Source organism: Schistocerca americana, chromosome 8, assembly GCF_021461395.2.
Source record: "Schistocerca americana isolate TAMUIC-IGC-003095 chromosome 8, iqSchAmer2.1, whole genome shotgun sequence".
In the NCBI taxonomy this organism is placed as follows: domain Eukaryota; kingdom Metazoa; phylum Arthropoda; class Insecta; order Orthoptera; family Acrididae; genus Schistocerca; species Schistocerca americana.
This window is the reverse complement of record NC_060126.1, coordinates 227,696,382-227,706,091: the sequence shown is the minus strand read 5'-3', so window position 1 is coordinate 227,706,091 and position 9,710 is coordinate 227,696,382.

The following is a 9,710-nucleotide window of genomic DNA, read 5'->3' as shown; positions in this document are numbered from 1 at the left end:
ACCTTAGTCTGGTGATTAGACTTGTTGTGCTGCCATTCATGAATAGCAGTCCAGGGGTGATATGGTAACGCTCGCCCACATACCGCTGTTGTAACCCAAAATGCTCTACATAGTGTCGACATGTTGGATTGGCGTCCTCGATCACCAGGTCTGTCTCCAATCGAGCACATATACAACATTATCGGAGAACAACGCCAGCATCATCCACAAACTGCATTAACCGTCCCTCTATTAACAGACCAAGTGGAATGGAACTTCATTCCACAAGCTGAAAGCGGGCACCTTTACATTATATATATATTGGTCAATTTATTTACTTTTTTATTATTCTTTGATTGATGTGACTGGGTTGGAAGAAAGTAGCGATTGAAGTGAATTTCTTAGAATATATATATCAATTATAGAAGAATTCAAAATAATTTATTGTTTATTTTACTTAATCTACTGCATCTCAAGTTAAACTTCCCATGTTTCAAAAATTTAAAATGCAAGTTAGTTATTAATTTCAAATAACTGTCTGGCAAAAGAATCTTAAACTTGTTATCTACATATAAACTTTTTCTCTATATATAATAGGGAAATATTCACATCCAGTAATGTTATACAAAAAATATACTTCTAGCTCACAATTTTTTTGAAACTGATTAGGATTAGTTGCATTATTGAGCTTCTTGAGTAGGGTCTCAATTTATACAGAAAAAAATTACTAATGAATCTTAAATTTTAGTGGAAAACTTACTGCTCCAAACATAGTTCTTTTCCGCAAAACTCTCGTCTTGTGTGAAGAAACCCTGTGCTACACTTCTCAGGAACTTTTTAAAAAAATATCCCAGTATTTCAGAAGGATTCGAACCATTAAATGAAATGAAGCTGCTTTATTTTTATACCTAATGCAGCATGAACAGAGCAAACAGAAGTTGCAGTTCTGATATCCAAAGGCAGCACATAGTGCTATCAGTCAGCTGTGAGATACATCGATAATGCAACAGCTGTTGCCTGCTAGCATCCAAATAGACCGATTTTTGTTCATTTCTCAGCCAAATATTAAGCGATTATAAAAATCCAAAAACCTAACATAATGTGCATGAAAGAGGCTATGCAGAGAAATCATCTCCTAATTGACATAATAAATTTTTTCATCTATCTCGCTTTGCAAAGGAAATGTAATAAAAAATTTTCAGTTAATATTCTGTGCTGTGCATCATATATCAGATTCCTTTTACCATATGTTATTACAGCACCAGAGGCATCTGCAGGAATTTTATGATTAAAGATTGCACAATGTTTCATCATTGTCCTTTGAATGGTAACTAAGAGGGTTATCTGGAAAGTAAGGAACGATCGGTCGCGAAATGGAAAATAAAGTGAAAATCTGATGAAGCTTTGCACAGACGCATTGCGCACTATGTCTAGTACGTCTGTCGATCGGATCATGTTGCTCCTTTCAGTTCTGAGCTCACAGAGAGAACTTAAAGATGGCTAGAAATTAGCCTCTCCCGCCAGGTATGAGGGCCTGTCGAAAGATTTCACATGAAGCTATGTAATCCACATAACTGTCATGCAGTTTGTCCTACACGACAATTCTCGGCCGCACTCTGCGTAGGTAAAGAAGATGCTCCTCCAGCGATTTAGATGGGAAGTGTTGATCACCCACAATACAGCCTGTAATTAGCTACCCTGAGGTTCATCTCTGCTCAAATGAACAGCTGGCTATGAAGACAATATTTTGACACAGACAACGAGTTGCAGCCCAGAGTAGAAAACTGTCGAAAAGAAATGGCGGCTGTCTTCTGTAACGAGGGAATTGAAAAGTTGGTACAACGCTACGACAGATGTCTAAGTTTGAGCGGCAACTGTGGAGAGAAATAGCTGGAAGGTGTAGCTAGCCGTTCCAAATAAAATAGTTTTGATTTTCACTGTGCTTTCTATTTCGCTATCGATCTTTCCTTACTTTCCGAACAGCCTTTGTACATCCTTTCTATGAGTCATAGTTATGATATAATTTGGCTAATTCAATATGAAATTATATTTATTTATATCAACATCACAACTGAATTGCTTAATTCATTTAAAATCCAGAAAAGAAATATAAGCCTTCAAATAGTTATTTGATGGATCTAAGTTCTACATTTCTTGTGGACAATCTTCATTTCTTCTATTCTTAAGATAAAGTGTGCATACCTTAACTTGATCAAATAATGATGAACCAAACATTTACTTTTTTTTAGATTTTCCTGAAATGTAACGAATGTGATTTAAGGTGCATCAAATTCTGCCGAGTTATAGAAATTCATAATATTTAACTGAAAATTCTTTTTAGCACTCAGTTCTGTGACTTACACACTACAGTTCATATAGGTAAGAAAATCTCATCACTATGCTTTCAACTACCTGATTTCAACTCACTGTTTTAAAAAAATTAAATTTTATAACTTTTTATCTCTTTCAATAATAATTTAATTCTAATTCTAACTACTTTTACACAAATAAAAAAAATTAGCCTAAATGGAAGTTGAAAATAAAATATGTACTAAAAAGAAAAAGTATTTTACAATAGAAGTTCTTGGTATTAAAACTAAGCAACCAATGAAAGACCTGGTTTATGGATACTTACAGAAAAAATTAAATAATAATAATCTTGTTACAAATGTTGGAGATGATATCGATGCAAAAGGAAAAAAAAAATTAGAAGAATTTAAAGCAATTATAGAACCATTTTGCGATAACATTATGATTGTAAAAATAACAGATTTTACCGATTAAGTAGGAAATATGAGAAATAGACAATTTCTTGTAAAAAGAAAAAGCTTGTATAAGTTTTAACAATTTTTTAAGATCTAGATTTTCTAAGTTTAATTTAGCAGGTTATGTAGTTAAAGCAAAAATCATTTATTTAGAGGATTCTGATGTTCAAACAGTTAACAATATTAAACAAATTACTAGCAAAGATATAAAAATTTTAAGAATAAAATATAAAAACCGTTTTGCAATTCCTTACAATGCAGAATCAGCTGATGTTAAATTAGATACATGTTTAAGAGAGTTACCAGAAATTTTAAAAGAACTTAAAAAAGAAACTTAATATTTATTTCGTTTAGACATGACACAAATTTTTGCAGTTTTTTTAACACAGAAAAAATTAGTGAATATTTACCAAATAATTATAATTTTCGAATACAAGACGAATATAAAAATATGTGATGTAACAGTTAATAACAACTCTGTAGGAAAACACTGTTTAAATTGGATAAAATCTAGTTACCGAGCGAGGTGGCGCAGTGGTTAGGACACTGGACTCGCATTCGAGAGGACGACGGTTCAATCCCACGTCCAACCATCCTGATTTAGGTTTTCTGTGATTTCCCTAAATCGCTCCAGGCAAATGCCAGGATGGTTCTTTGAAAGGGCATGGCTGACTTCCTTCCCTGTCCTTCCCTAATCCGATGAGACTGATGACCTCGCTGTTTGGTCTCTTCCCTCAAACAACCCAACCCCAACCCTAAAATCTTTTTCTAGAGTAAAAATATTCAGCAGTTTTTTTTGTTAAATAGCAAGTCCTGGAGATAACGAACAGGCTGGCAATCATTATCGTTTTTTTAAATTGTCCAGACAAAATATTAAAGGAAACATTTTCTTATAAAATAAGCTAAAAGAAATGGAATTACACGATTACATTAACCTAGATTTCCAAGCAAACAAGAATTTGATGCATCAACAGATTATATACAATTTACAAATATATCTCCTCATATATCCTTATGTGATATACCCATCTAATCTTCAGCATTCTTCTGTAGCACTACATTTCAAATGCTTCTATTTTCTTCATGTCTAAACTGTTTACTATCCATGTTTTACTTTCACACATGGCTACACTCAAGACAAAGACCTTCAGAAAATACTTCCTAACACTTATGTCTATATATGATATTAGCAAATTTCTGTTTTACAGAAACACTTTTCTTGCCATTGTCAGTCTACATTTTATGTCCTTCCTACTTTGGCCATCATAATTTATTTTGCTGCCCAAATTGGCAAAATCCCTCTACTACTTTACGTTTTTCGATTGCCTCAGCATCACCTGATTTAATACGACCACCTTTCATTATCCTTGTTTCGCCTTTGTTGATGTTGATCTTATATCATCCTTTCGAGGCTCTGTCCATTCAGTTCAAATGCTCTTCAAAGACCTTTACTGCCTCTGACAGAATTACAGTGTCATAGGCAAACATCAGAGTTTTTATTTCTTCTCCCTGAATTTTAACTGTTTTCCATTACTGCTTCCTCAATGTACAGGTTGAATAGCATTGGCGATAGGCCACAACCTTGTCTCACTCCCATTTCAACCACTGATGCCTTTTCATGCCCCTCAACTCTTGTGACTATCATCTGATTTCTGTTCAAGTTGTAAATAGCCTTTTGCTCCCCGTATTTTTCCCCTACTATCTTCAGAATTTCAAAGCGAGTAACCAGACAACATTCTCAAACGCTTTCTCTAAGTCTACAAACGCTATAAACGTACATCTGTCTTTTCTTAACTTCTAAGATAAGTCGTGGGGTCAGTCATACCTCATCTGTTCGTACATTTCTCTGGAATCTAAACTGATCTTGCACGAGGTTGGCCTGTATCAGCTTTGCCATTATTCTGCATAGAATTCGTGTTATTCATATGGAACCATGACTTATTAAACTGACAGTCAGTAATATTCACAACTGTCGGCACCCGCTTTCCTTGGAATTGGAATTATTATATTCTTCTTGAAGTCTGCAGGTATTTCGCCTTTGTCATACGTCTTGTATACCAGATGGAAGAGTTCTGCCATGTCCAGCCCTCCAAAGACTACCAGTAGTTCTGATGGAATGTTGTCTAGTGCTGTAACCTTGTTTCGACTTGTTCTTTCAACGCACTATCAAATTATTCTCTTAGTATCATACCTCCCATCTCATCTTCATCTACGTCCTCCTCGAATCCTACAATGTTACATTAAACTTCATTTTTCTTGTACAGACCCTCTACATACTTCTTCCACCTCTCAGCTTTCCCTTCTTTGCTTAGGATGTGAGCTTTCGATATTCATACAGTTGCTTCTCTTTTCTCCGAAGGCCTTTTCCTGTAGAGGGTACTATCTCTCACCGAGTGGTGCGTGCTTCTTCGATTTGTCCTCTAGCCATTTTGGACTCCTTGTCAATCTCATTTTTAGACATTTAGATTCCATTTTGTGTACTTCATTTGCTGCATTTTTAATTTTTCTCCTTTCATCTTAAGTCCAGTACCTCTTGTGTTATCCAACGGTTTTTTCTAATAGGCCTTGTTTTTTTACCTGTTTGATTCTCTGCTGCCTTCACTATTTCAACTCTAAAAGCTACCCATTAGTTTTCTACTGTATTTCTTTCCTCTGTTCTAGTCAATCGTTTGCTAATAATCCCACTGAAACTCTCAACAACCTCTGGTTCTTTCAACTTATCGAGGTCATATCTCCTTAATTCCCTACATTGATGCAATGCCGTAAGTTTTAATCTACAGTGTGTAACCAATCAATTGTGGTCAGGGTACGTATCTGCCCCTGGAAATGTCTTACAAATGTAAATCTTGTTCTGAAATCTCTGTCTTTCCGCGATATAATCAATCTGAAACCACCCAGTGTCTCCTGTCTCTTCCACATATACCACCTCCTTTCACGATTGTTAACCTGTATGTTACCGATGATTAAATTACGGTCTGTTGAAAGTTCTACCAGGTGGCTTCCTCTTTCATGTTTTCCACATTCATTACTTTTCCTTCTCTTCCTTTTCTTACTACCTAATTCCAGTCCTCCATCACTATTAAATATTTCTCTCCCTTAACTATCTGAATAATTTACATTATCTCATCATATTTTTTTGTATCTCTTCATCATCTGCCGAGCTGAATGGTATATAAACCTGCACAACAGTGGTGCGAACGGTCTTCGTATCTATCTTGGCTACGATAATGCGTTCTGAGTGCTGTTCACAGATGCTTATCCCATTCCTATTTTCTTATTCGTTATGAAACGTACTCGTGCATTACCCTTGTTTGATATTGTATTTATAACCCTGTATTAACCTGGCCCGAGCTCTTTTCCTAGTGCCACCGAACTTCACTAATCCACCCTCTATCTAACTTCAATCTACCCATATGCATGTTTAAATTTTCTAATCTACCTGCCAGATTGTGTGTTGCCACATTCCACGCTCCGATCCGTAGAACGACATTTTTGTTTCTACTGATGACGACATTCTCCTCAGTACTCCCTGCTCGGAGATCCGAATGGAAGACTATTTTGCTTCCGGAACACATTACGCTAGAAGCCGCCATCATCATTTAACCATATGGCAGAGCTGTATGCTCTCGCGAAAAATTACGGCAGTAGTTTCTCTTTGTTATCAGACGTTCGCAGTATCAGCACGGCAAGGCTGTTTTGGTTTATGCTATAAAATCAGATCAGTCAGTCATCCAGACTGTTGCCTCTGCAACTATGGAAAAGGTTGCTGTCCGTCAGTAAAAGCCTCAAGGTAAACCAATGTTGTATTCTCGTGCTGTAGCGAACAACCGTTGAAGTATCAAGGGTAGAATCACAGCGGTAATGAGCAGGGACAGGTACGTAATACAATCTCCGGCCGCGGACTCGACTCCAGTCCAGCACTAGCAGTGGAGGGTGAAACATTGGCAATGGTGAAACGTCAGGAAAATAGGCGCGGACGTCTTATGGAAACATGGAGCTGTTTCGATCCACCTTCATGAACCCTCAACTCACGGGGCGTTGTCTCTCACAATGTACGAAAATTTTCTAACTCCAATAATTGAGCGATTCTGTACTGCCCCTACCATCTTTAAATTGTCAACCCCACAATTTTCTGCTGTCGGTTGCATTTTCGCCGTCTTTGTTTTTTGTTGACACGTGTTACTGATAGATGTTAGAGTCTCCTAGATTGCGCCTCGTGAACTACCTAACTGGTTTCTTAATACAGTATAGCACAAAATGTGTTCGCAGGAAAGTGGCAGTTTTAACTTTCACGGGTTTTATCAAATTGTTAATCGGTGGATGGAGAAAGGTGTCACTGATATAGATCAGGTAACAGACGAGAAAGACGACCACTTTACAACAGCCAGTGAGCGCAGTTTTCCTACTGAACAAGAACGACGTTCAGATGAAGAATTTCAGGACAGTTGTGACGGGGCTCTATCTATTTCTGCATTAGAATGCTTGAAGTGTTAGTTAAAATCAAATGGAGTCTGAGCAGTGATCAGAAAAATATAGATTGCAGCACTGAATGTCAAATTTACAGACTTTCTTCTTGTATCTATCGAGTGGAGTTTTTATGTGCAAATTTAAACCCTGGAATTTTGTTCTATGTGGAAATTTACTTGCTACGAAGGTAGTGACATTTTTCAGAAAGTAAAATTCAATTCTCTAACAGTCCATTAATGTGCACAATTCAGACAACCACAGAAAATGGTCGTGATTCTTTGTGGAAATACTAAAATGCTGTAGGCTTTATTTACTGCAATAAAATAGACAATGAGAATTTAGAAAACAATTAAATAATTGAAAAATAAAAGTTACACAATACAAATTAAAAATTTCTAATTATTTTGTGCCTTAAATTTTGGTTCAAACACAAGGGTCGCAGAGACCTCATTTCATAGTATATGTTACAGGAAGTTACCTCCTGAGTTAAACGTTAACATCTAAAAATTGGGTTATTTTGGAAATCAGTCTTTTGCAAACACAATTAGTATATTAACAGAATCTTCCATCGGTTCTTGTAGAACAACATTATAATAATTGAAAACACCAGTTTGCTTTTGTTCTACAATATTACTTTTATTGTTAACCGGTTTTCGGCTTACAAGGCCATCTTCAGACATGTACTGAGTATTATCAACAAAGAAGTTAAATGTTAGCAGACAACATTGGAAGAGAAGTAACACATGTAGACTGAAGTAGAAACATACAGTAAGTAACATATTTGCAATGAAACGGTAAAAACTGAACAGTACTTAAATAACAATGGAGTAGACAGGAAAACCTTTAGCACAAAATAGGAATAGCATGCCTACATAACAGTTTCTATTAATAAACAAAACTAATGAAATAAAATAAAATTATTACTAGACAAGGCTGCATCAGGAGGTAGGAAACATGGAGAGTGATACACAACCAATTAAAAGAAGAGACAGTTATCAATGTAAATATAGAATACGTAAGGAACTTAAGCAATATCAATAAGATAAACAGAAATTAATAAATGCAGGAAAATGGAGGTGTTTGAGGGAACCTACAGTTTGAGAGTGTGGTGGTAGTGCATTTTAACATTAACATTATAATCAAAGCAGTGGCTGTGTACCAGTTTTCATTAAATAAATGAACAAAGTAAAATATGAACAGTATTTGATGAGATAACTACAAGGGGTGTTAAACATGGACAGTAATACAAGTACCAGTTAAAAGAAAGCCTTAACTATTGAAACTACTGTCTATGTGGAGTACGAAGACAACTTCAACAAACAAAACAACCTAATGAATACATGAAATCGGAATATGTGGGAAGAGAGAGTGTGGGAAGTAATGAACAACAAAGATGATTATATGAAGTTTAGGGGAGGGAAAGTGTTGTGCTGTGTCTGGTCATTTAGGATGAGATCTGGACTGTGAGCAAGATGTTTGTTAATTTCCAGGGCTTCCAGCAGGTTGAGTTTATGGCCTTTGTTTGCTAAGTGAAGTACATGGGACACTGGCTGGTAGTTGTGACCCTCACTCAGTACATGCTCAGCAAATGCAGAGTCTGAATTATGCATCCTCCAGCTGCGTTCGTGTTCAGCCAGCCTAGTTGATATGTGTCTGCCTGACTGACCAATGTAAAATTTGTCACAATCAGAACAGGTGATTTTGTATACCCCACTGTTGGCTGATAACTGGATCTTGTCTTTGCTATTAAAAACACACTGGGCTGTCGTGTTCCAGACATAGTAGGAAACCCTATACTTGCAGGATTTCAGTGCTTTGGCTACAATCTGTGATACCTGACCTAGAAATGGTAGTGTACACCATTTCTTGCAGACAGTGGATGGGGAAGCAGGTGGGGTATAGAGGAGGGGTATAATTTTCCGTTTTTGTTTCCTGCTTTACAATCATCTCTGGACATGGGGATAGATATGAGACGGTGTATCATTGAGTGGAAAGCTGCATGTTTGTGAGCTATGGGGTGTTGTGAGCAAGAAGGTATTACTGTGTCTGTAGTTGTTGTTTTTCTGTAAATTTTGAAACAATGTGTGTGTGTACTGATGTCAATGGTGAGATCTAAGAAGTTTATGGATTTGTTGCCAATTTACATAGTGAACTGGATATTTTTATGTCGACTGTTTAGATTTTACAAGAATGTGTTGAGTTGTCTTGTAGTACAGTCCACATACACAGGACATCGTCTACATATCTAAACCAGTATTTGATGTTTGCACTCAAAGGTTCTGTTTTTAGAAAATTTTGTTCAAAATGGTCCATAAATATTTCAGTGGACTAAGAGGAGAACCCATAGCTAAGCCATCTAATTGTTTATAAAGAGTCCCTTGGAATTCCACAGGATTGACATTAGACTTGTGCATCAGCTCTGTCAGAATATCAATGCACTCTACTACTGGTATGTTAGAAAACAAACTGCTGACATCAAAGGATACTAATTTATCACTG